The sequence below is a fragment of the Heptranchias perlo genome, unplaced genomic scaffold (assembly GCF_035084215.1).
Source record: "Heptranchias perlo isolate sHepPer1 unplaced genomic scaffold, sHepPer1.hap1 HAP1_SCAFFOLD_230, whole genome shotgun sequence".
Lineage (NCBI taxonomy): Eukaryota > Metazoa > Chordata > Chondrichthyes > Hexanchiformes > Hexanchidae > Heptranchias > Heptranchias perlo.
In genome coordinates this window covers 66,503-89,344 of record NW_027139244.1, presented here as the reverse complement: position 1 = coordinate 89,344, position 22,842 = coordinate 66,503, and the positions used below count along the sequence as shown (strand labels likewise).

General features: G+C 45.6%; 22 non-coding genes across 22 annotated transcripts; all 22 read right to left on the bottom strand.

The window, feature by feature from the left end:
• Positions 1-1,162: 1,162 nt before the first annotated feature.
• trnae-uuc (transfer RNA glutamic acid (anticodon UUC)) lies at positions 1,163-1,234 on the bottom strand. Its single transcript has one exon. It is a non-coding gene; the product is annotated as a tRNA-Glu (tRNA).
• Positions 1,235-2,119: 885 nt separating this feature from the next.
• trnae-cuc (transfer RNA glutamic acid (anticodon CUC)) lies at positions 2,120-2,191 on the bottom strand. Its single transcript has one exon. It is a non-coding gene; the product is annotated as a tRNA-Glu (tRNA).
• An 869-nt stretch (positions 2,192-3,060) lies between these two features.
• trnae-uuc (transfer RNA glutamic acid (anticodon UUC)) lies at positions 3,061-3,132 on the bottom strand. Its single transcript has one exon. It is a non-coding gene; the product is annotated as a tRNA-Glu (tRNA).
• Positions 3,133-4,017: 885 nt separating this feature from the next.
• Positions 4,018-4,089, bottom strand: trnae-cuc (transfer RNA glutamic acid (anticodon CUC)). The gene has a single exon. It is a non-coding gene; the product is annotated as a tRNA-Glu (tRNA).
• An 869-nt stretch (positions 4,090-4,958) lies between these two features.
• trnae-uuc (transfer RNA glutamic acid (anticodon UUC)) lies at positions 4,959-5,030 on the bottom strand. The gene has a single exon. It is a non-coding gene; the product is annotated as a tRNA-Glu (tRNA).
• An 885-nt stretch (positions 5,031-5,915) lies between these two features.
• Positions 5,916-5,987, bottom strand: trnae-uuc (transfer RNA glutamic acid (anticodon UUC)). Its single transcript has one exon. It is a non-coding gene; the product is annotated as a tRNA-Glu (tRNA).
• Positions 5,988-6,872: 885 nt separating this feature from the next.
• Positions 6,873-6,944, bottom strand: trnae-cuc (transfer RNA glutamic acid (anticodon CUC)). The gene has a single exon. It is a non-coding gene; the product is annotated as a tRNA-Glu (tRNA).
• Positions 6,945-8,770: 1,826 nt separating this feature from the next.
• Positions 8,771-8,842, bottom strand: trnae-cuc (transfer RNA glutamic acid (anticodon CUC)). Its single transcript has one exon. It is a non-coding gene; the product is annotated as a tRNA-Glu (tRNA).
• Positions 8,843-9,711: 869 nt separating this feature from the next.
• On the bottom strand, positions 9,712-9,783 carry trnae-uuc (transfer RNA glutamic acid (anticodon UUC)). The gene has a single exon. It is a non-coding gene; the product is annotated as a tRNA-Glu (tRNA).
• Positions 9,784-10,668: 885 nt separating this feature from the next.
• Positions 10,669-10,740, bottom strand: trnae-cuc (transfer RNA glutamic acid (anticodon CUC)). Its single transcript has one exon. It is a non-coding gene; the product is annotated as a tRNA-Glu (tRNA).
• Positions 10,741-11,609: 869 nt separating this feature from the next.
• Positions 11,610-11,681, bottom strand: trnae-uuc (transfer RNA glutamic acid (anticodon UUC)). Its single transcript has one exon. It is a non-coding gene; the product is annotated as a tRNA-Glu (tRNA).
• An 885-nt stretch (positions 11,682-12,566) lies between these two features.
• Positions 12,567-12,638, bottom strand: trnae-cuc (transfer RNA glutamic acid (anticodon CUC)). Its single transcript has one exon. It is a non-coding gene; the product is annotated as a tRNA-Glu (tRNA).
• An 868-nt stretch (positions 12,639-13,506) lies between these two features.
• On the bottom strand, positions 13,507-13,578 carry trnae-uuc (transfer RNA glutamic acid (anticodon UUC)). The gene has a single exon. It is a non-coding gene; the product is annotated as a tRNA-Glu (tRNA).
• Positions 13,579-14,463: 885 nt separating this feature from the next.
• On the bottom strand, positions 14,464-14,535 carry trnae-uuc (transfer RNA glutamic acid (anticodon UUC)). Its single transcript has one exon. It is a non-coding gene; the product is annotated as a tRNA-Glu (tRNA).
• An 885-nt stretch (positions 14,536-15,420) lies between these two features.
• On the bottom strand, positions 15,421-15,492 carry trnae-cuc (transfer RNA glutamic acid (anticodon CUC)). Its single transcript has one exon. It is a non-coding gene; the product is annotated as a tRNA-Glu (tRNA).
• An 868-nt stretch (positions 15,493-16,360) lies between these two features.
• trnae-uuc (transfer RNA glutamic acid (anticodon UUC)) lies at positions 16,361-16,432 on the bottom strand. The gene has a single exon. It is a non-coding gene; the product is annotated as a tRNA-Glu (tRNA).
• An 861-nt stretch (positions 16,433-17,293) lies between these two features.
• On the bottom strand, positions 17,294-17,365 carry trnae-uuc (transfer RNA glutamic acid (anticodon UUC)). The gene has a single exon. It is a non-coding gene; the product is annotated as a tRNA-Glu (tRNA).
• An 869-nt stretch (positions 17,366-18,234) lies between these two features.
• Positions 18,235-18,306, bottom strand: trnae-uuc (transfer RNA glutamic acid (anticodon UUC)). The gene has a single exon. It is a non-coding gene; the product is annotated as a tRNA-Glu (tRNA).
• Positions 18,307-19,191: 885 nt separating this feature from the next.
• On the bottom strand, positions 19,192-19,263 carry trnae-cuc (transfer RNA glutamic acid (anticodon CUC)). Its single transcript has one exon. It is a non-coding gene; the product is annotated as a tRNA-Glu (tRNA).
• Positions 19,264-20,600: 1,337 nt separating this feature from the next.
• trnae-cuc (transfer RNA glutamic acid (anticodon CUC)) lies at positions 20,601-20,672 on the bottom strand. Its single transcript has one exon. It is a non-coding gene; the product is annotated as a tRNA-Glu (tRNA).
• An 869-nt stretch (positions 20,673-21,541) lies between these two features.
• Positions 21,542-21,613, bottom strand: trnae-uuc (transfer RNA glutamic acid (anticodon UUC)). The gene has a single exon. It is a non-coding gene; the product is annotated as a tRNA-Glu (tRNA).
• An 885-nt stretch (positions 21,614-22,498) lies between these two features.
• trnae-cuc (transfer RNA glutamic acid (anticodon CUC)) lies at positions 22,499-22,570 on the bottom strand. The gene has a single exon. It is a non-coding gene; the product is annotated as a tRNA-Glu (tRNA).
• Positions 22,571-22,842: the final 272 nt, after the last annotated feature.

Genomic DNA, 22,842 nt, shown 5'->3' with positions numbered 1-22,842 from the left:
ATCAGCGTCAACACATTTTAAAGAAATGTAGGCATTTTACAGAAGGCATGAAAGTGCATTGTATGTCGCTCTAATGGCTTGTCAGATTAAAGAATGATCGGCTGCCCGCTGCTCGATTAGCATTTATGTTGGCGAAAAAGCTAATGTTGATCAGGAGCAAGCATTGGGCTCAGTGATGGGACATTCGTTGGCACCAGAACGACGAGCACCAAGAAAGCAATCTTCCCTGACCGGGAATCCAACCCAGGCCGCGGCGGTGAGAGCGCCGAATCCGAACCACTAGACCACCAGGGAAGCTACGGCTGATGCATGCGAGAGAGGAGTCCAACCTTTTCTTTCCTAATTGTCCCTTTGAAATTCAGGTCTCTTTCGATCCAAAAAAAAGCTGCTCGCCCAAAATGGCATTTTCTTTTAGTACATCGGAACATGGAACATTCACGGCACAGCGGGAGGCCATTCGGCCCATCGTGTTTGTGACGGTCATCGAACAACATAAAACACTGGTTCAGACAATGACAGCACCAAGTTCGGGTAGGCATGCACACAAAATGGATGAAAGATGATGGACTTTGAGAGACGATGGGTTTTGCAGATGCCAGGATAAATAAACTGAAAGAGCTCATCAGCCTGCTTCTTTCAGATACTGAATGTCTTTATGCTCAAGAGATGTTCTCACTGCCTCAGGCCCATTATATCCAGTCGCACACTCCTTCCAATCTTGCACACCTCCCTTCGCTTTGAAACCGTGCATTTTTTTTTACACTGGGCCTCATTTTGAAGAAAGCGGTGCTGTGATCAGCTGGTGTTGTTAAGGAGATGTAGTGGCAGAAGAGACATAAAAGTCTAAAAAAACAGTGACTGTGCTGACACTGTGAGCTATAGTTAAAGGTTGGCGACAATTAGAGTGTCAGGCAGCAGATCTTTTCCAAATCTGCTGGAAATGGCAACAAAAACCTTCCCACAAACTTTGATCAGCGTCACGACTCTTTAAAAATAAATATTGGCATTTTACAGAAGGCAAGAAAGTACATTGTGTGTCACTCTAATGGGTTGTGAGATAAAGGAATGATGGGCAGCCCCTTGTTGCAACCACAGCAGTGTAAAACTGATAGCGATCAGGAGCAATCACTGGCATCAGAACGAACAGCACTTTGAAATAACGTTCCCTGACCGGGAATCGAACCCGGGCGGCGGCGGTGAAAGCGCCGAATCCTAACCACTAGACCACCAGGGAAGCACATGGCACGATCTTGCAGACCATCAGTCCAAGCCTCTTTTTCCTATTTGTCTCTGCATTTCACGTCCCTTTCTCCCCAAACAAGCTGCTCGGCCAAAATGGCATTTTCTTTTCGTACATAGAAACACAGAACATTCAGGGCACAGAAGGAGGCCATTCGGCCCATCGTGTCTGCGACGGTCATCGAAGAACATGAAACACTTGTTCAGACAATGACAGCACCAAGTTCGGGTCGGCATGCACTCGAAATGGATGAAAGATGTTGGGCATTGAGGGACGTTGGGTTTTGCTGATGCCAGCAGAAATAAACTCAAAGATCTCATCTCCCTCCATTCAGGTACTGATAATGTTCAAGAGATGTTCTCACTGCCTCAGGCCCATTATCTCCAGTCGCACACTCCTTCCAATCTTGCACATCTTCCTTAGCTTTGAAAACGCACATTTTTTACACTGGAATTCAATTTGAAGATAGAGGTGCTGTGATTAGTTGGTGTTGTTAAAGAGATGTCGTGCCAGGAGAGACATAAATGGCTAATGAGAACAGTTACTGTTCTGACACTGTGAGCTACAGTTAAAGGTTGGCGACAATTAAAGTGACAAGCAACAGGTCTTTTCTGAATCTTGGGAGAAATGGCAAAAAAAATCTTCCCACAAACTTTGATCAGCGTCAACACATTTTAAAGAAATGTAGGCATTTTACAGAAGGCATGAAAGTGCATTGTATGTCGCTCTAATGGCTTGTTAGATTAAAGAATGATCGGCTGCCCGCTGCTCGATTAGCATTTATGTTGGCGAAAAAGCTAATGTTGATCAGGAGCAAGCATTGGGCTCAGTGATGGGACATTCGTTGGCACCAGAACGACGAGCACCAAGAAAGCAATCTTCCCTGACCGGGAATAGAACCCGGGCCGCGGCGGTGAGAGCGCCGAATCCTAACCACTAGACCACCAGGGAAGCTACGGCTGATGCATGCGAGAGAGGAGTCCAACCTTTTCTTTCCTAATTGTCCCTTTGAAATTCAGGTCTCTTTCGATCCAAAAAAAAGCTGCTCGCCCAAAATGGCATTTTCTTTTCGCACATTGGAACATAGAACATTCACGGCACAGTGGGAGGCCATTCGGCCCATCGTGTTTGTGACGGTCATCGAACAACATAAAACACTGGTTCAGACAATGACAGCACCAAGTTCGGGTAGGCATGCACACAAAATGGATGAAAGATGATGGACTTTGAGAGACGATGGGTTTTGCAGATGCCAGGATAAATAAACTGAAAGAGCTCATCAGCCTGCTTCTTTCAGATACTGAATGTCTTTATGCTCAAGAGATGTTCTCACTGCCTCAGGCCCATTATATCCAGTCGCACACTCCTTCCAATCTTGCACACCTCCCTTCGCTTTGAAACCGTGCATTTTTTTTTACACTGGGCCTCATTTTGAAGAAAGCGGTGCTGTGATCAGCTGGTGTTGTTAAGGAGATGTAGTGGCAGAAGAGACATAAAAGTCTAAAAAAACAGTGACTGTGCTGACACTGTGAGCTATAGTTAAAGGTTGGCGACAATTAGAGTGTCAGGCAGCAGATCTTTTCCAAATCTGCTGGAAATGGCAACAAAAACCTTCCCACAAACTTTGATCAGCATCACGACTCTTTAAAAATAAATACTGGCATTTTACAGAAGGCAAGAAAGTACATTGTGTGTCACTCTAATGGGTTGTGAGATAAAGGAATGATGGGCAGCCCCTTGTTGCAACCACAGCAGTGTAAAACTGATAGCGATCAGGAGCAATCACTGGCATCAGAACGAACAGCACTTTGCAAATAACGCTCCCTGACCGGGAATCGAACCCGGGCCGCGGCGGTGAAAGTGCCGAATCCTAACCACTAGACCACCAGGGAAGCACATGGCACGATCTTGCAGGCCATCAGTCCAAGCCTCTTTTTCCTATTTGTCTCTGCATTTCACGTCCCTTTCTCCCCAAACAAGCTGCTCGGCCAAAATGGCATTTTCTTTTCGTACATAGAAACACAGAACATTCAGGGCACAGAAGGAGGCCATTCGGCCCATCGTGTCTGCGACGGTCATCGAAGAACATGAAACACTTGTTCAGACAATGACAGCACCAAGTTCGGGTCGGCATGCACTCGAAATGGATGAAAGATGTTGGGCATTGAGGGACGATGGGTTTTGCTGATGCCAGGAGAAATAAACTCAAAGATCTCATCTCCCTCCTTTCAGGTACTGATAATGTTCAAGAGATGTTCTCACTGCCTCAGGCCCATTATCTCCAGTCGCACACTCCTTCCAATCTTGCACATCTTCCTTAGCTTTGAAAACGCTCATTTTTTACACTGGAATTCAATTTGAAGAAAGAGGTGCTGTGATTAGTTGGTGTTGTTAAGGAGATGTCGTGCCAGGAGAGACATAAATGGCTAATGAGAACAGTTACTGTTCTGACACTGTGAGCTACAGTTAAAGGTTGGCGACAATTAAAGTGACAAGCAACAGGTCTTTTCTGAATCTTGGGAGAAATGGCAAAAAAAATCTTCCCACAAACTTTGATCAGCGTCAACACATTTTAAAGAAATGTAGGCATTTTACAGAAGGCATGAAAGTGCATTGTATGTCGCTCTAATGGCTTGTTAGATTAAAGAATGATCGGCTGCCCGCTGCTCGATTAGCATTTATGTTGGCGAAAAAGCTAATGTTGATCAGGAGCAAGCATTGGGCTCAGTGATGGGACATTCGTTGGCACCAGAACGACGAGCACCAAGAAAGCAATCTTCCCTGACCGGGAATAGAACCCGGGCCGCGGCGGTGAGAGCGCCGAATCCTAACCACTAGACCACCAGGGAAGCTACGGCTGATGCATGCGAGAGAGGAGTCCAACCTTTTCTTTCCTAATTGTCCCTTTGAAATTCAGGTCTCTTTCGATCCAAAAAAAAGCTGCTCGCCCAAAATGGCATTTTCTTTTAGCACATTGGAACATAGAACATTCACGGCACAGTGGGAGGCCATTCGGCCCATCGTGTTTGTGACGGTCATCGAACAACATAAAACACTGGTTCAGACAATGACAGCACCAAGTTCGGGTAGGCATGCACACAAAATGGATGAAAGATGATGGACTTTGAGAGACGATGGGTTTTGCAGATGCCAGGATAAATAAACTGAAAGAGCTCATCAGCCTGCTTCTTTCAGATACTGAATGTCTTTATGCTCAAGAGATGTTCTCACTGCCTCCGGCCCATTATATCCAATCGCACACTCCTTCCAATCTTGCACACCTCCCTTCGCTTTGAAACCGTGCATTTTTTTTTAAACTGGGCCTCATTTTGAAGAAAGCGGTGCTGTGATCAGCTGGTGTTGTTAAGGAGATGTAGTGGCAGAAGAGACATAAAAGTCTAAAAAAACAGTGACTGTGCTGACACTGTGAGCTAGAGTTAAAGGTTGGCGACAATTAGAGTGTCAGGCAGCAGATCTTTTCCAAATCTGCTGGAAATGGCAACAAAAACCTTCCCACAAACTTTGATCAGCATCACGACTCTTTAAAAATAAATACTGGCATTTTACAGAAGGCAAGAAAGTACATTGTGTGTCACTCTAATGGGTTGTGAGATAAAGGAATGATGGGCAGCCCCTTGTTGCAACCACAGCAGTGTAAAACTGATAGCGATCAGGAGCAATCACTGGCATCAGAACGAACAGCACTTTGCAAATAACGCTCCCTGACCGGGAATCGAACCCGGGCGGCGGCGGTGAAAGCGCCGAATCCTAACCACTGGACCACCAGGGAAGCACATGGCATGATCTTGCAGGCCATCAGTCCAAGCCTCTTTTTCCTATTTGTCTCTGCATTTCACGTCCCTTTCTCCCCAAACAAGCTGCTCGGCCAAAATGGCATTTTCTTTTCGTACATAGAAACACAGAACATTCAGGGCACAGAAGGAGGCCATTCGGCCCATCGTGTCTGCGACGGTCATCGAAGAACATGAAACACTTGTTCAGACAATGACAGCACCAAGTTCGGGTCGGCATGCACTCGAAATGGATGAAAGATGTTGGGCATTGAGGGACGATGGGTTTTGCTGATGCCAGGAGAAATAAACTCAAAGATCTCATCTCCCTCCTTTCAGGTACTGATAATGTTCAAGAGATGTTCTCACTGCCTCAGGCCCATTATCTCCAGTCGCACACTCCTTCCAATCTTGCACATCTTCCTTAGCTTTGAAAACGCTCATTTTTTACACTGGAATTCAATTTGAAGAAAGAGGTGCTGTGATTAGTTGGTGTTGTTAAGGAGATGTCGTGCCAGGAGAGACATAAATGGCTAATGAGAACAGTTACTGTTCTGACACTGTGAGCTACAGTTAAAGGTTGGCGACAATTAAAGTGACAAGCAACAGGTCTTTTCTGAATCTTGGGAGAAATGGCAAAAAAAATCTTCCCACAAACTTTGATCAGCGTCAACACATTTTAAAGAAATGTAGGCATTTTACAGAAGGCATGAAAGTGCATTGTATGTCGCTCTAATGGCTTGTTAGATTAAAGAATGATCGGCTGCCCGCTGCTCGATTAGCATTTATGTTGGCGAAAAAGCTAATGTTGATCAGGAGCAAGCATTGGGCTCAGTGATGGGACATTCGTTGGCACCAGAACGACGAGCACCAAGAAAGCAATCTTCCCTGACCGGGAATCGAACCCGGGCCGCGGCGGTGAAAGCGCCGAATCCTAACCACTAGACCACCAGGGAAGCACGTGGCATGATCTTGCAGGCCATCAGTCCAAGCCTCTTTTTCCTATTTGTCTCTGCATTTCACGTCCCTTTCTCCCCAAACAAGCTGCTCGGCCAAAATGGCATTTTCTTTTCGTACATGGAAACACAGAACATTCAGGGCACAGAAGGAGGCCATTCGGCCCATCGTGTCTGCGACGGTCATCGAAGAACATGAAACACTTGTTCAGACAATGACAGCACCAAGTTCGGGTCGGCATGCACTCGAAATGGATGAAAGATGTTGGGCATTGAGGGACGTTGGGTTTTGCTGATGCCAGGAGAAATAAACTCAAAGATCTCATCTCCCTCCTTTCAGGTACTGATAATGTTCAAGAGATGTTCTCACTGCCTCAGGCCCATTATCTCCAGTCGCACACTCCTTCCAATCTTGCACATCTTCCTTAGCTTTGAAAACGCTCATTTTTTACACTGGAATTCAATTTGAAGAAAGAGGTGCTGTGATTAGTTGGTGTTGTTAAGGAGATGTCGTGCCAGGAGAGACATAAATGGCTAATGAGAACAGTTACTGTTCTGACACTGTTAGCTACAGTTAAAGGTTGGCGACAATTAAAGTGACAAGCAACAGGTCTTTTCCGAATCTTGGGAGAAATGGCAACAAAAATCTTCCCACAAACTTTGATCAGCGTCAACACATTTTAAAGAAATGTAGGCATTTTACAGAAGGCATGAAAGTGCATTGTATGTCGCTCTAATGGCTTGTTAGATTAAAGAATGATCGGCTGCCCGCTGCTCGATTAGCATTTATGTTGGCGAAAAAGCTAATGTTGATCAGGAGCAAGCATTGGGCTCAGTGATGGGACATTCGTTGGCACCAGAACGACAAGCACCAAGAAAGCAATCTTCCCTGACCGGGAATCGAACCCGGGCCATGGCGGTGAGAGCGCCGAATCCTAACCACTGGACCACCAGGGAAGCTACGGCTGATGCATGCGAGAGAGGAGTCCAACCTTTTCTTTCCTAATTGTCCCTTTGAAATTCAGGTCTCTTTCGATCCAAAAAAAAGCTGCTCGCCCAAAATGGCATTTTCTTTTAGCACATTGGAACATGGAACATTCACGGCACAGTGGGAGGCCATTCGGCCCATCGTGTTTGTGACGGTCATCGAACAACATAAAACACTGGTTCAGACAATGACAGCACCAAGTTCGGGTAGGCATGCACACAAAATGGATGAAAGATGATGGACTTTGAGAGACGATGGGTTTTGCAGATGCCAGGATAAATAAACTGAAAGAGCTCATCAGCCTGCTTCTTTCAGATACTGAATGTCTTTATGCTCAAGAGATGTTCTCACTGCCTCAGCCCCATTATATCCAGTCGCACACTCCTTCCAATTTTGCACACCTCCCTTCGCTTTGAAACCGTGCATTTTTTTTTACACTGGGCCTCATTTTGAAGAAAGCGGTGCTGTGATCAGCTGGTGTTGTTAAGGAGATGTAGTGGCAGAAGAGACATAAAAGTCTAAAAAAACAGTGACTGTGCTGACACTGTGAGCTATAGTTAAAGGTTGGCGACAATTAGAGTGTCAGGCAGCAGATCTTTTCCAAATCTGTTAGAAATGGCAACAAAAACCTTCCCACAAACTTTGATCAGCGTCACGACTCTTTAAAAATAAATACTGGCATTTTACAGAAGGCAAGAAAGTACATTGTGTGTCACTCTAATGGGTTGTGAGATAAAGGAATGATGGGCAGCCCCTTGTTGCAACCACAGCAGTGTAAAACTGATAGCGATCAGGAGCAATCGCTGGCATCAGAACGAACAGCACTTTGCAAATAACGTTCCCTGACCAGGAATCGAAGACGGGCCGCGGCGGTGAAAGCGCCAAATCCTAACCACTAGACCACCAGGGAAGCACATGGCACGATCTTGCAGGCCATCAGTCCAAGCCTCTTTTTCCTATTTGTCTCTGCATTTCACGTCCCTTTCTCCCCAAACAAGCTGCTCGGCCAAAATGGCATTTTCTTTTCGTACATAGAAACACAGAACATTCAGGGCACAGAAGGAGGCCATTCGGCCCATCGTGTCTGCGACGGTCATCGAAGAACATGAAACACTTGTTCAGACAATGACAGCACCAAGTTCGGGTCGGCATGCACTCGAAATGGATGAAAGATGTTGGGCATTGAGGGACGATGGGTTTTGCTGATGCCAGGAGAAATAAACTCAAAGATCTCATCTCCCTCCTTTCAGGTACTGATAATGTTCAAGAGATGTTCTCACTGCCTCAGGCCCATTATCTCCAGTCGCACACTCCTTCCAATCTTGCACATCTTCCTTAGCTTTGAAAACGCTCATTTTTTACACTGGAATTCAATTTGAAGAAAGAGGTGCTGTGATTAGTTGCTGTTGTTAAGGAGATGTCGTGCCAGGAGAGACATAAATGGCTAATGAGAACAGTTACTGTTCTGACACTGTGAGCTACAGTTAAAGGTTGGCGACAATTAAAGTGACAAGCAACAGGTCTTTTCCGAATCTTGGGAGAAATGGCAACAAAAATCTTCCCACAAACTTTGATCAGCGTCAACACATTTTAAAGAAATGTAGGCATTTTACAGAAGGCATGAAAGTGCATTGTATGTCGCTCTAATGGCTTGTTAGATTAAAGAATGATCGGCTGCCCGCTGCTCGATTAGCATTTATGTTGGCGAAAAAGCTAATGTTGATCAGGAGCAAGCATTGGGCTCAGTGATGGGACATTCGTTGGCACCAGAACGACGAGCACCAAGAAAGCAATCTTCCCTGACCGGGAATCGAACCCGGGCCGCGGCGGTGAGAGCGCCGAATCCTAACCACTAGACCACCAGGGAAGCTACGGCTGATGCATGCGAGAGAGGAGTCCAACCTTTTCTTTCCTAATTGTCCCTTTGAAATTCAGGTCTCTTTCGATCCAAAAAAAAGCTGCTCGCCCAAAATGGCATTTTCTTTTAGCACATTGGAACATAGAACATTCATGGCACAGTGGGAGGCCATTCGGCCCATCGTGTTTGTGACGGTCATCGAACAACATAAAACACTGGTTCAGACAATGACAGCACCAAGTTCGGGTAGGCATGCACACAAAATGGATGAAAGATGATGGACTTTGAGAGACGATGGGTTTTGCAGATGCCAGGATAAATAAACTGAAAGAGCTCATCAGCCTGCTTCTTTCAGATACTGAATGTCTTTATGCTCAAGAGATGTTCTCACTGCCTCAGGCCCATTATATCCAGTCGCACACTCCTTCCAATCTTGCACACCTCCCTTCGCTTTGAAACCGTGCATTTTTTTTTACACTGGGCCTCATTTTGAAGAAAGCGGTGCTGTGATCAGCTGGTGTTGTTAAGGAGATGTAGTGGCAGAAGAGACATAAAAGTCTAAAAAAACAGTGACTGTGCTGACACTGTGAGCTATAGTTAAAGGTTGGCGACAATTAGAGTGTCAGGCAGCAGATCTTTTCCAAATCTGTTAGAAATGGCAACAAAAACCTTCCCACAAACTTTGATCAGCGTCACGACTCTTTAAAAATAAATACTGGCATTTTACAGAAGGCAAGAAAGTACATTGTGTGTCACTCTCATGGGTTGTGAGATAAAGGAATGATGGGCAGCCCCTTGTTGCAACCACAGCAGTGTAAAACTGATAGCGATCAGGAGCAATCACTGGCATCAGAACGAACAGCACTTTGCAAATAACGTTCCCTGACCGGGAATCGAACCCGGGCCGCGGCGGTGAAAGCGCCGAATCCTAACCACTAGACCACCAGGGAAGCACATGGCACGATCTTGCAGGCCATCAGTCCAAGCCTCTTTTTCCTATTTGTCTCTGCATTTCACGTCCCTTTCTCCCCAAACAAGCTGCTCGGCCAAAATGGCATTTTCTTTTCGTACATAGAAACACAGAACATTCAGGGCACAGAAGGAGGCCATTCGGCCCATCGTGTCTGCGACGGTCATCGAAGAACATGAAACACTTGTTCAGACAATGACAGCACCAAGTTCGGGTCGGCATGCACTCGAAATGGATGAAAGATGTTGGGCATTGAGGGACGATGGGTTTTGCTGATGCCAGGAGAAATAAACTCAAAGATCTCATCTCCCTCCTTTCAGGTACTGATAATGTTCAAGAGATGTTCTCACTGCCTCAGGCCCATTATCTCCAGTCGCACACTCCTTCCAATCTTGCACATCTTCCTTAGCTTTGAAAACGCTCATTTTTTACACTGGAATTCAATTTGAAGAAAGAGGTGCTGTGATTAGTTGGTGTTGTTAAGGAGATGTCGTGCCAGGAGAGACATAAATGGCTAATGAGAACAGTTACTGTTCTGACACTGTGAGCTACAGTTAAAGGTTGGCGACAATTAAAGTGACAAGCAACAGGTCTTTTCCGAATCTTGGGAGAAATGGCAAAAAAAATCTTCCCACAAACTTTGATCAGCGTCAACACATTTTAAAGAAATGTAGGCATTTTACAGAAGGCATGAAAGTGCATTGTATGTCGCTCTAATGGCTTGTTAGATTAAAGAATGATCGGCTGCCCGCTGCTCGATTAGCATTTGTGGTGGCGAAAAAGCTAATGTTGATCAGGAGCAAGCATTGGGCTCAGTGATGGGACATTCGTTGGCACCAGAACGACGAGCACCAAGAAAGCAATCTGCCCTGACCGGGAATCGAACCCGGGCCGCGGCGGTGAGAGCGCCGAATCCTAACCACTAGACCACCAGGGAAGCTACGGCTGATGCATGCGAGAGAGGAGTCCAACCTTTTCTTTCCTAATTGTCCCTTTGAAATTCAGGTCTCTTTCGATCCAAAAAAAAGCTGCTCGCCCAAAATGGCATTTTCTTTTAGCACATTGGAACATAGAACATTCACGGCACAGTGGGAGGCCATTCGGCCCATCGTGTTTGTGACGGTCATCGAACAACATAAAACACTGGTTCAGACAATGACAGCACCAAGTTCGGGTAGGCATGCACACAAAATGGATGAAAGATGATGGACTTTGAGAGACGATGGGTTTTGCAGATGCCAGGATAAATAAACTGAAAGAGCTCATCAGCCTGCTTCTTTCAGATACTGAATGTCTTTATGCTCAAGAGATGTTCTCACTGCCTCAGGCCCATTATATCCAGTCGCACACTCCTTCCAATCTTGCACACCTCCCTTCGCTTTGAAACCGTGCATTTTTTTTTACACTGGGCCTCATTTTGAAGAAAGCGGTGCTGTGATCAGCTGGTGTTGTTAAGGAGATGTAGTGGCAGAAGAGACATAAAAGTCTAAAAAAACAGTGACTGTGCTGACACTGTGAGCTATAGTTAAAGGTTGGCGACAATTAGAGTGTCAGGCAGCAGATCTTTTCCAAATCTGTTAGAAATGGCAACAAAAACCTTCCCACAAACTTTGATCAGCGTCACGACTCTTTAAAAATAAATACTGGCATTTTACAGAAGGCAAGAAAGTACATTGTGTGTCACTCTAATGGGTTGTGAGATAAAGGAATGATGGGCAGCCCCTTGTTGCAACCACAGCAGTGTAAAACTGATAGCGATCAGGAGCAATCACTGGCATCAGAACGAACAGCACTTTGCAAATAACGTTCCCTGACCGGGAATCGAACCCGGGCCGCGGCGGTGAAAGCACCGAATCCTAACCACTAGACCACCAGGGAAGCACATGGCACGATCTTGCAGGCCATCAGTCCAAGCCTCTTTTTCCTATTTGTCTCTGCATTTCACGTCCCTTTCTCCCCAAACAAGCTGCTCGGCCAAAATGGCATTTTCTTTTCGTACATAGAAACACAGAACATTCAGGGCACAGAAGGAGGCCATTCGGCCCATCGTGTCTGCGACGGTCATCGAAGAACATGAAACACTTGTTCAGACAATGACAGCACCAAGTTCGGGTCGGCATGCACTCGAAATGGATGAAAGATGTTGGGCATTGAGGGACGATGGGTTTTGCTGATGCCAGGAGAAATAAACTCAAAGATCTCATCTCCCTCCTTTCAGGTACTGATAATGTTCAAGAGATGTTCTCACTGCCTCAGGCCCATTTTCTCCAGTCGCACACTCCTTCCAATCTTGCACATCTTCCTTAGCTTTGAAAACGCTCATTTTTTACACTGGAATTCAATTTGAAGAAAGAGGTGCTGTGATTGGTTGGTGTTGTTAAGGAGATGTCGTGCCAGGAGAGACATAAATGGCTAATGAGAACAGTTACTGTTCTGACACTGTGAGCTACAGTTAAAGGTTGGCGACAATTAAAGTGACAAGCAACAGGTCTTTTCCGAATCTTGGGAGAAATGGCAACAAAAATCTTCCCACAAACTTTGATCAGCGTCAACACATTTTAAAGAAATGTAGGCATTTTACAGAAGGCATGAAAGTGCATTGTATGTCGCTCTAATGGCTTGTTAGATTAAAGAATGATCGGCTGCCCGCTGCTCGATTAGCATTTATGGTGGCGAAAAAGCAAATGTTGATCAGGAGCAAGCATTGGGCTCAGTGATGGGACATTCGTTGGCACCAGAACGACGAGCACCAAGAAAGCAATCTTCCCTGACCGGGAATCGAACCCGGGCCGCGGCGGTGAGAGCGCCGAATCCTAACCACTAGACCACCAGGGAAGCTACGGCTGATGCATGCGAGAGAGGAGTCCAACCTTTTCTTTCCTAATTGTCCCTTTGAAATTCAGGTCTCTTTCGATCCAAAAAAAAGCTGCTCGCCCAAAATGGCATTTTCTTTTAGCACATTGGAACATAGAACATTCACGGCACAGTGGGAGGCCATTCGGCCCATCGTGTTTGTGACGGTCATCGAACAACATAAAACACTGGTTCAGACAATGACAGCACCAAGTTCGTGGAGGCATGCACACAAAATGGATGAAAGATGATGGACTTTGAGAGACGATGGGTTTTGCAGATGCCAGGATAAATAAACTGAAAGAGCTCATCAGCCTGCTTCTTTCACATACTGAATGTCTTTATGCTCAAGAGATGTTCTCACTGCCTCAGGCCCATTATATCCGGTCGCACACTCATTCCAATCTTGCACACCTCCCTTCGCTTTGAAACCGTGCATTTTTTTTTACACTGGGCCTCATTTTGAAGAAAGCGGTGCTGTGATCAGCTGGTGTTGTTAAGGAGATGTAGTGGCAGAAGAGACATAAAAGTCTAAAAAACAGTGACTGTTCTGACACTGTGAGCTATAGTTAAAGGTTGGCGACAATTAGAGTGTCAGGCAGCAGATCTTTTCCAAATCTGTTAGAAATGGCAACAAAAACCTTCCCACAAACTTTGATCAGCGTCACGACTCTTTAAAAATAAATACTGGCATTTTACAGAAGGCAAGAAAGTACATTGTGTGTCACTCTAACGGGTTGTGAGATAAAGGAATGATGGGCAGCCCCTTGTTGCAACCACAGCAGTGTAAAACTGATAGCGATCAGGAGCAATCACTGGCATCAGAACGAACAGCACTTTGCAAATAACATTCCCTGACCGGGAATCGAACCCGGGCCGCGGTGGTGAAAGCGCCGAATCCTAACCACTAGACCACCAGGGAAGCACATGGCACGATCTTGCAGGCCATCAGTCCAAGCCTCTTTTTCCTATTTGTCTCTTCATTTCACGTCCCTTTCTCCCCAAACAAGCTGCTCGGCCAAAATGGCATTTTCTTTTCGTACATAGAAACACAGAACATTCAGGGCACAGAAGGAGGCCATTCGGCCCATCGTGTCTGCGACGGTCATCGAAGAACATGAAACACTTGTTCAGACAATGACAGCACCAAGTTCGGGTCGGCATGCACTCGAAATGGATGAAAGATGTTGGGCATTGAGGGACGATGGGTTTTGCTGATGCCAGGAGAAATAAACTCAAAGATCTCATCTCCCTCCTTTCAGGTACTGATAATGTTCAAGAGATGTTCTCACTGCCTCAGGCCCATTATCTCCAGTCGCACACTCCTTCCAATCTTGCACATCTTCCTTAGCTTTGAAAACGCTCATTTTTTACACTGGAATTCAATTTGAAGAAAGAGGTGCTGTGATTAGTTGGTGTTGTTAAGGAGATGTCGTGCCAGGAGAGACATAAATGGCTAATGAGAACAGTTACTGTTCTGACACTGTGAGCTACAGTTAAAGGTTGGCGACAATTAAAGTGACAAGCAACAGGTCTTTTCCGAATCTTGGGAGAAATGGCAACAAAAATCTTCCCACAAACTTTGATCAGCGTCAACACATTTTAAAGAAATGTAGGCATTTTACAGAAGGCATGAAAGTGCATTGTATGTCGCTCTAATGGCTTGTTAGATTAAAGAATGATCGGCTGCCCGCTGCTCGATTAGCATTTATGTTGGCGAAAAAGCGAATGTTGATCAGGAGCAAGCATTGGGCTCAGTGATGGGACATTCGTTGGCACCAGAACGACGAGCACCAAGAAAGCAATCTTCCCTGACCGGGAATCGAACCCGGGCCGCGGCGGTGAAAGCACCGAATCCTAACCACTAGACCACCAGGGAAGCACATGGCATGATCTTGCAGGCCATCAGTCCAAGCCTCTTTTTCCTCTTTGTCTCTTCATTTCACGTCCCTTTCTCCCCAAAAAAGCTGCTCGGCCAAAATGGCATTTTCTTTTCGTACATAGAAACACAGAACATTCAGGGCACAGAAGGAGGCCATTCGGCCCATCGTGTCTGCGACGGTCATCGAAGAACATGAAACACTTGTTCAGACAATGACAGCACCAAGTTCGGGTCGGCATGCACTCGAAATGGATGAAAGATGTTGGGCATTGAGGGACGATGGGTTTTGCTGATGCCAGGAGAAATAAACTCAAAGATCTCATCTCCCTCCTTTCAGGTACTGATAATGTTCAAGAGATGTTCTCACTGCCTCAGGCCCATTATCTCCAGTCGCACACTCCATCCAAACTTGCACATCTTCCTTAGCTTTGAAAACGCTCATTTTTTACACTGGAATTCAATTTGAAGAAAGAGGTGCTGTGATTAGTTGGTCTTGTTAAGGAGATGTCGTGCCAGGAGAGACATAAATGGCTAATGAGAACAGTTACTGTTCTGACACTGTGAGCTACAGTTAAAGGTTGGCGACAATTAAAGTGACAAGCAACAGGTCTTTTCCGAATCTTGGGAGAAATGGCAAAAAAAATCTTCCCACAAACTTTGATCAGCGTCAACACATTTTAAAGAAATGTAGGCATTTTACAGAAGGCATGAAAGTGCATTGTATGTCGCTCTAATGGCTTGTTAGATTAAAGAATGATCGGCTGCCCGCTGCTCGATTAGCATTTATGTTGGCGAAAAAGCTAATGTTGATCAGGAGCAAGCATTGGGCTCAGTGATGGGACATTCGTTGGCACCAGAACGACGAGCACCAAGAAAGCAATCTGCCCTGACCGGGAATCGAACCCGGGCCGCGGCGGTGAGAGCGCCGAATCCGAACCACTAGACCACCAGGGAAGCTACGGCTGATGCATGCGAGAGAGGAGTCCAACCTTTTCTTTCCTAATTGTCCCTTTGAAATTCAGGTCTCTTTCGATCCAAAAAAAAGCTGCTCGCCCAAAATGGCATTTTCTTTTAGCACATTGGAACATAGAACATTCACGGCACAGTGGGAGGCCATTCGGCCCATCGTGTTTGTGACGGTCATCGAACAACATAAAACACTGGTTCAGACAATGACAGCACCAAGTTCGGGTAGGCATGCACACAAAATGGATGAAAGATGATGGACTTTGAGAGACGATGGGTTTTGCAGATGCCAGGATAAATAAACTGAAAGAGCTCATCAGCCTGCTTCTTTCAGATACTGAATGTCTTTATGCTCAAGAGATGTTCTCACTGCCTCAGGCCCATTATATCCAGTCGCACACTCCTTCCAATCTTGCACACCTCCCTTCGCTTTGAAACCGTGCATTTTTTTTTACACTGGGCCTCATTTTGAAGAAAGCGGTGCTGTGATCAGCTGGTGTTGTTAAGGAGATGTAGTGGCAGAAGAGACATAAAAGTCTAAAAAACAGTGACTGTGCTGACACTGTGAGCTATAGTTAAAGGTTGGCGACAATTAGAGTGTCAGGCAGCAGATCTTTTCCAAATCTGTTAGAAATGGCAACAAAAACCTTCCCACAAACTTTGATCAGCGTCACGACTCTTTAAAAATAAATACTGGCATTTTACAGAAGGCAAGAAAGTACATTGTGTGTCACTCTAATGGGTTGTGAGATAAAGGAATGATGGGCAGCCCCTTGTTGCAACCACAGCAGTGCAAAACTGATAGCGATCAGGAGCAATCACTGGCATCAGAACAAACAGCACTTTGCAAATAACATTCCCTGACCGGGGATCGAACCCGGGCCGCGGCGGTGAAAGCGCCGAATCCTAACCACTAGACCACCAGGGAAGCACATAGCACGATCTTTTTCCTATTTGTCTCTGAATTTCACGTCCCTTTCTCCCCAAACAAGCTGCTCGGCCAAAATGGCATTTTCTTTTCGTACATAGAAACACAGAACATTCAGGGCACAGAAGGAGGCCATTCGGCCCATCGTGTCTGCGACGGTCATCGAAGAACATGAAACAATTGTTCAGACAATGACAGCACCAAGTTCGGGTCGGCATGCACTCGAAATGGATGAAAGATGTTGGGCATTGAGGGACGATGGGTTTTGCTGATGCCAGGAGAAATAAACTCAAAGATCTCATCTCCCTCCTTTCAGGTACTGATAATGTTCAAGAGATGTTCTCACTGCCTCAGGCCCATTATCTCCAGTCGCACACTCCTTCCAATCTTGCACATCTTCCTTAGCTTTGAAAACGCTCATTTTTTACACTGGAATTCAATTTGAAGAAAGAGGTGCTGTGATTAGTTGGTGTTGTTAAGGAGATGTCGTGCCAGGAGAGACATAAATGGCTAATGAGAACAGTTACTGTTCTGAAACTGTGAGCTACAGTTAAAGGTTGGCGACAATTAAAGTGACAAGCAACAGGTCTTTTCCGAATCTTGGGAGAAATGGCAAAAAAAATCTTCCCAAAAACTTTGATCAGCGTCAACACATTTTAAAGAAATGTAGGCATTTTACAGAAGGCATGAAAGTGCATTGTATGTCGCTCTAATGGCTTGTTAGATTAAAGAATGATCGGCTGCCTGCTGCTCGATTAGCATTTATGTTGGCGAAAAAGCTAATGTTGATCAGGAGCAAGCATTGGGCTCAGTGATGGGACATTTGTTGGCACCAGAACGACGAGCACCAAGAAAGCAATCTTCCCTGACCGGGAATCGAACCCGGGCCGCGGCGGTGAAAGCGCCGAATCCTAACCACTAGACCACCAGGGAAGCTACGGCTGATGCATGCGAGAGAGGAGTCCAACCTTTTCTTTCCTAATTGTCCCTTTGAAATTCAGGTCTCTTTCGATCCAAAAAAAAGCTGCTCGCCCAAAATGGCATTTTCTTTTAGCACATTGGAACATAGAACATTCACGGCACAGTGGGAGGCCATTCGGCCCATCGTGTTTGTGACGGTCATCGAACAACATAAAACACTGGTTCAGACAATGACAGCACCAAGTTCGGGTAGGCATGCACACAAAATGGATGAAAGATGATGGACTTTGAGAGACGATGGGTTTTGCAGATGCCAGGATAAATAAACTGAAAGAGCTCAGCAGCCTGCTTCTTTCAGATACTGAATGTCTTTATGCTCAAGAGATGTTCTCACTGCCTCAGGCCCATTATATCCAGTCGCACACTCCTTCCAATTTTGCACACCTCCCTTCGCTTTGAAACTGTGCATTTTTTTTTACACTGGGCCTCATTTTGAAGAAAGCGGTGCTGTGATCAGCTGGTGTTGTTAAGGAGATGTAGTGGCAGAAGAGACATGAAAGTCTAAAAAAACAGTGACTGTTCTGACACTGTGAGCTATAGTTAAAGGTTGGCGACAATTAGAGTGTCAGGCAGCAGATCTTTTCCAAATCTGTTAGAAATGGCAACAAAAACCTTCCCACAAACTTTGATCAGCGTCACGACTCTTTAAAAATAAATACTGGCATTTTACAGAAGGCAAGAAAGTACATTGTGTGTCACTCTAATGGGTTGTGAGATAAAGGAATGATGGGCAGCCCCTTGTTGCAACCACAGCAGTGTAAAACTGATAGCGATCAGGAGCAATCACTGGCATCAGAACGAACAGCACTTTGCAAATAACGTTCCCTGACCGGGAATCGAACCCGGGCCGCGGCAGTGAAAGCGCCGAATCCTAACCACTAGACCACCAGGGAAGCACATGGCACGATCTTGCAGGCCATCAGTCCAAGCCTCTTTTTCCTATTTGTCTCTGCATTTCACGTCCGTTTCTCCCCAAACAAGCTGCTCGGCCAAAATGGCATTTTCTTTTCGTACATAGAAACACAGAACATTCAGGGCACAGAAGGAGGCCATTCGGCCCATCGTGTCTGCGACGGTCAGCGAAGAACATGAAACACTTGTTCAGACAATGACAGCACCAAGTTCGGGTCGGCATGCACTCGAAATGGATGAAAGATGTTGGGCATTGAGGGAGGATGGGTTTTGCTGATGCCAGGAGAAATAAACTCAAAGATCTCATCTCCCTCCTTTCAGGTACTGATAATGTTCAAGAGATGTTCTCACTGCCTCAGGCCCATGATCTCCAGTCGCACACTCCTTCCAATCTTGCACATCTTCCTTCGCTTTGAAAACGCTCATTTTTTACACTGGAATTCAATTTGAAGAAAGAGGTGCTGTGATTAGTTGGTGTTGTTAAGGAGATGTCGTGCCAGGAGAGACATAAATGGCTAATGAGAACAGTTACTGTTCTGACACTGTGAGCTACAGTTAAAGGTTGGCGACAATTAAAGTGACAAGCAACAGGTCTTTTCCGAATCTTGGGAGAAATGGCAACAAAAATCTTCCCACAAACTTTGATCAGCGTCAACACATTTTAAAGAAATGTAGGTATTTTACAGAAGGCATGAAAGTGCATTGTATGTCGCTCTAATGGCTTGTTAGATTAAAGAATGATCGGCTGCCCGCTGCTCGATTAGCATTTATGTTGGCGAAAAAGCTAATGTTGATCAGGAGCAAGCATTGGGCTCAGTGATGGGACATTCGTTGGCACCAGAACGACGAGCACCAAGAAAGCAATCTGCCCTGACCGGGAATCGAACCCGGGCCGCGGCGGTGAGAGCACCAAATCCTAACCACTAGACCACCAGGGAAGCTACGGTTGATGCATGCGAGAGAGGAGTCCAACCTTTTCTTTCTTAATTGTCCCTTTGAAATTCAGGTCTCTTTCGATCCAAAAAAAAGCTGCTCGCCCAAAATGGCATTTTCTTTTAGCACATTGGAACAGAGAACATTCACGGCACAGTGGGAGGCCATTCGGCCCATCGTGTTTGTGACAGTCATCGAACAACATAAAACACTGGTTCAGACAATGACAGCACCAAGTTCGGGTAGGCATGCACACAAAATGGATGAAAGATGATGGACTTTGAGAGACGATGGGTTTTGCAGATGCCAGGATAAATAAACTGAAAGAGCTCATCAGCCTGCTTCTTTCAGATACTGAATGTCTTTATGCTCAAGAGATGTTCTCACTGCCTCAGGCCCATTATATCCAGTCGCACACTCCTTCCAATTTTGCACACCTCCCTTCGCTTTGAAACCGTGCATTTTTTTTTACACTGGGCCTCATTTTGAAGAAAGCGGTGCTGTGATCAGCTGGTGCATTTCACGTCCCTTTCTCCCCAAACAAGCTGCTCGGCCAAAATGGCATTTTCTTTTCGTACATAGAAACACAGAACATTCAGGGCACAGAAGGAGGCCATTCGGCCCATCGTGTCTGCGACGGTCATCAAAGAACATGAAACACTTGTTCAGACAATGACAGCACCAAGTTCGGGTCGGCATGCACTCGAAATGGATGAAAGATGTTGGGCATTGAGGGACGATGGGTTTTGCTGATGCCAGGAGAAATAAACTCAAAGATCTCATCTCCCTCCTTTCAGGTACTGATAATGTTCAAGAGATGTTCTCACTGCCTCAGGCCCATTATCTCCAGTCGCACACTCCTTCCAATCTTGCACATCTTCCTTAGCTTTGAAAACGCTCATTTTTTACACTGGAATTCAATTTGAAGAAAGAGGTGCTGTGATTAGTTGGTGTTGTTAAGGAGATGTCGTGCCAGGAGAGACATAAATGGCTAATGAGAACAGTTACTGTTCTGACACTGTGAGCTACAGTTAAAGGTTGGCGACAATTAAAGTGACAAGCAACAGGTCTTTTCCGAATCTTGGGAGAAATGGCAACAAAAATCTTCCCACAAACTTTGATCAGCGTCAACACATTTTAAAGAAATGTAGGCATTTTACAGAAGGCATGAAAGTGCATTGTATGTCGCTCTAATGGCTTGTTAGATTAAAGAATGATCGGCTGCCCGCTGCTCGATGAGCATTTATGTTGGCGAAAAAGCTAATGTTGATCAGGAGCAAGCATTGGGCTCAGTGATGGGACATTCGTTGGCACCAGAACGACGAGCACCAAGAAAGCAATCTTCCCTGACCGGGAATCGAACCCGGGCCGCGGCGGTGAGAGCGCCGAATCCTAACCACTAGACCACCAGGGAAGCTACGGCTGATGCATGCGAGAGAGGAGTCCAACCTTTTCTTTCCTAATTGTCCCTTTGAAATTCAGGTCTCTTTCGATCCAAAAAAAAGCTGCTCGCCCAAAATGGCATTTTCTTTTAGCACATTGGAACATAGAACATTCACGGCACAGTGGGAGGCCATTCGGCCCATCGTGTTTGTGACGGTCATCGAACAACATAAAACACTGGTTCAGACAATGACAGCACCAAGTTCGGGTAGGCATGCACACAAAATGGATGAAAGATGATGGACTTTGAGAGACGATGGGTTTTGCAGATGCCAGGATAAATAAACTGAAAGAGCTCATCAGCCTGCTTCTTTCAGATACTGAATGTCTTTATGCTCAAGAGATGTTCTCACTGCCTCAGGCCCATTATATCCAGTCGCACACTCCTTCCAATTTTGCACACCTCCCTTCGCTTTGAAACCGTGCATTTTTTTTTACACTGGGCCTCATTTTGAAGAAAGCGGTGCTGTGATCAGCTGGTGTTGTTAAGGAGATGTAGTGGCAGAAGAGACATAAAAGTCTAAAAAAACAGTGACTGTGCTGACACTGTGAGCTATAGTTAAAGGTTGGCGACAATTAGAGTGTCAGGCAGCAGATCTTTTCCAAATCTGTTAGAAATGGCAACAAAAACCTTCCCACAAACTTTGATCAGCGTCACGACTCTTTAAAAATAAATACTGGCATTTTACAGAAGGCAAGAAAGTACATTGTGTGTCACTCTAATGGGTTGTGAGATAAAGGAATGATGGGCAGCCCCTTGTTGCAACCACAGCAGTGTAAAACTGATAGCGATCAGGAGCAATCACTGGCATCAGAACGAACAGCACTTTGCAAATAACGTTCCCTGACCGGGAATCGAACCCGGGCCACGGCGGTGAAAGCGCCGAATCCTAACCACTAGACCACCAGGGAAGCACATGGCACGATCTTGCAGGCCATCAGTCCAAGCCTCTTTTTCCTATTTGTCTCTGCATTTCACGTCCCTTTCTCCCCAAACAAGCTGCTCGGCCAAAATGGCATTTTCTTTTCGTACATAGAAACACAGAACATTCAGGGCACAGAAGGAGGCCATTCGGCCCATCGTGTCTGCGACGGTCATCGAAGAACATGAAACACTTGTTCAGACAATGACAGCACCAAGTTCGGGTCGGCATGCACTCGAAATGGATGAAAGATGTTGGGCATTGAGGGACGATGGGTTTTGCTGATGCCAGGAGAAATAAACTCAAAGATCTCATCTCCCTCCTTTCAGGTACTGATAATGTTCAAGAGATGTTCTCACTGCCTCAGGCCCATTATCTCCAGTCGCACACTCCTTCCAATCTTGCACATCTTCCTTAGCTTTGAAAACGCTCATTTTTTACACTGGAATTCAATTTGAAGAAAGAGGTGCTGTGATTAGTTGGTGTTGTTAAGGAGATGTCGTGCCAGGAGAGACATAAATGGCTAATGAGAACAGTTACTGTTCTGACACTGTGAGCTACAGTTAAAGGTTGGCGACAATTAAAGTGACAAGCAACAGGTCTTTTCCGAATCTTGGGAGAAATGGCAAAAAAAATCTTCCCACAAACTTTGATCAGCGTCAACACATTTTAAAGAAATGTAGGCATTTTACAGAAGGCATGAAAGTGCATTGTATGTCGCTCTAATGGCTTGTTAGATTAAAGAATGATCGGCTGCCCGCTGCTCGATTAGCATTTATGGTGGCGAAAAAGCTAATGTTGATCAGGAGCAAGCATTGGGCTCAGTGATGGGACATTCGTTGGCACCAGAACGACGAGCACCAAGAAAGTAATCTTCCCTAACCGGGAATCGAACCCGGGCCGCGGCGGTGAGAGCGCCGAATCCTAACCACTAGACCACCAGGGAAGCTACGGCTGATGCATGCGAGAGAGGAGTCCAACCTTTTCTTTCCTAATTGTCCCTTTGAAATTCAGGTCTCTTTCGATCCAAAAAAAAGCTGCTCGCCCAAAATGGCATTTTCTTTTAGCACATTGGAACATAGAACATTCACGGCACAGTGGGAGGCCATTCGGCCCATCGTGTTTGTGACGGTCATCGAACAACATAAAACACTGGTTCAGACAATGACAGCACCAAGTTCGGGTAGGCATGCACACAAAATGGATGAAAGATGATGG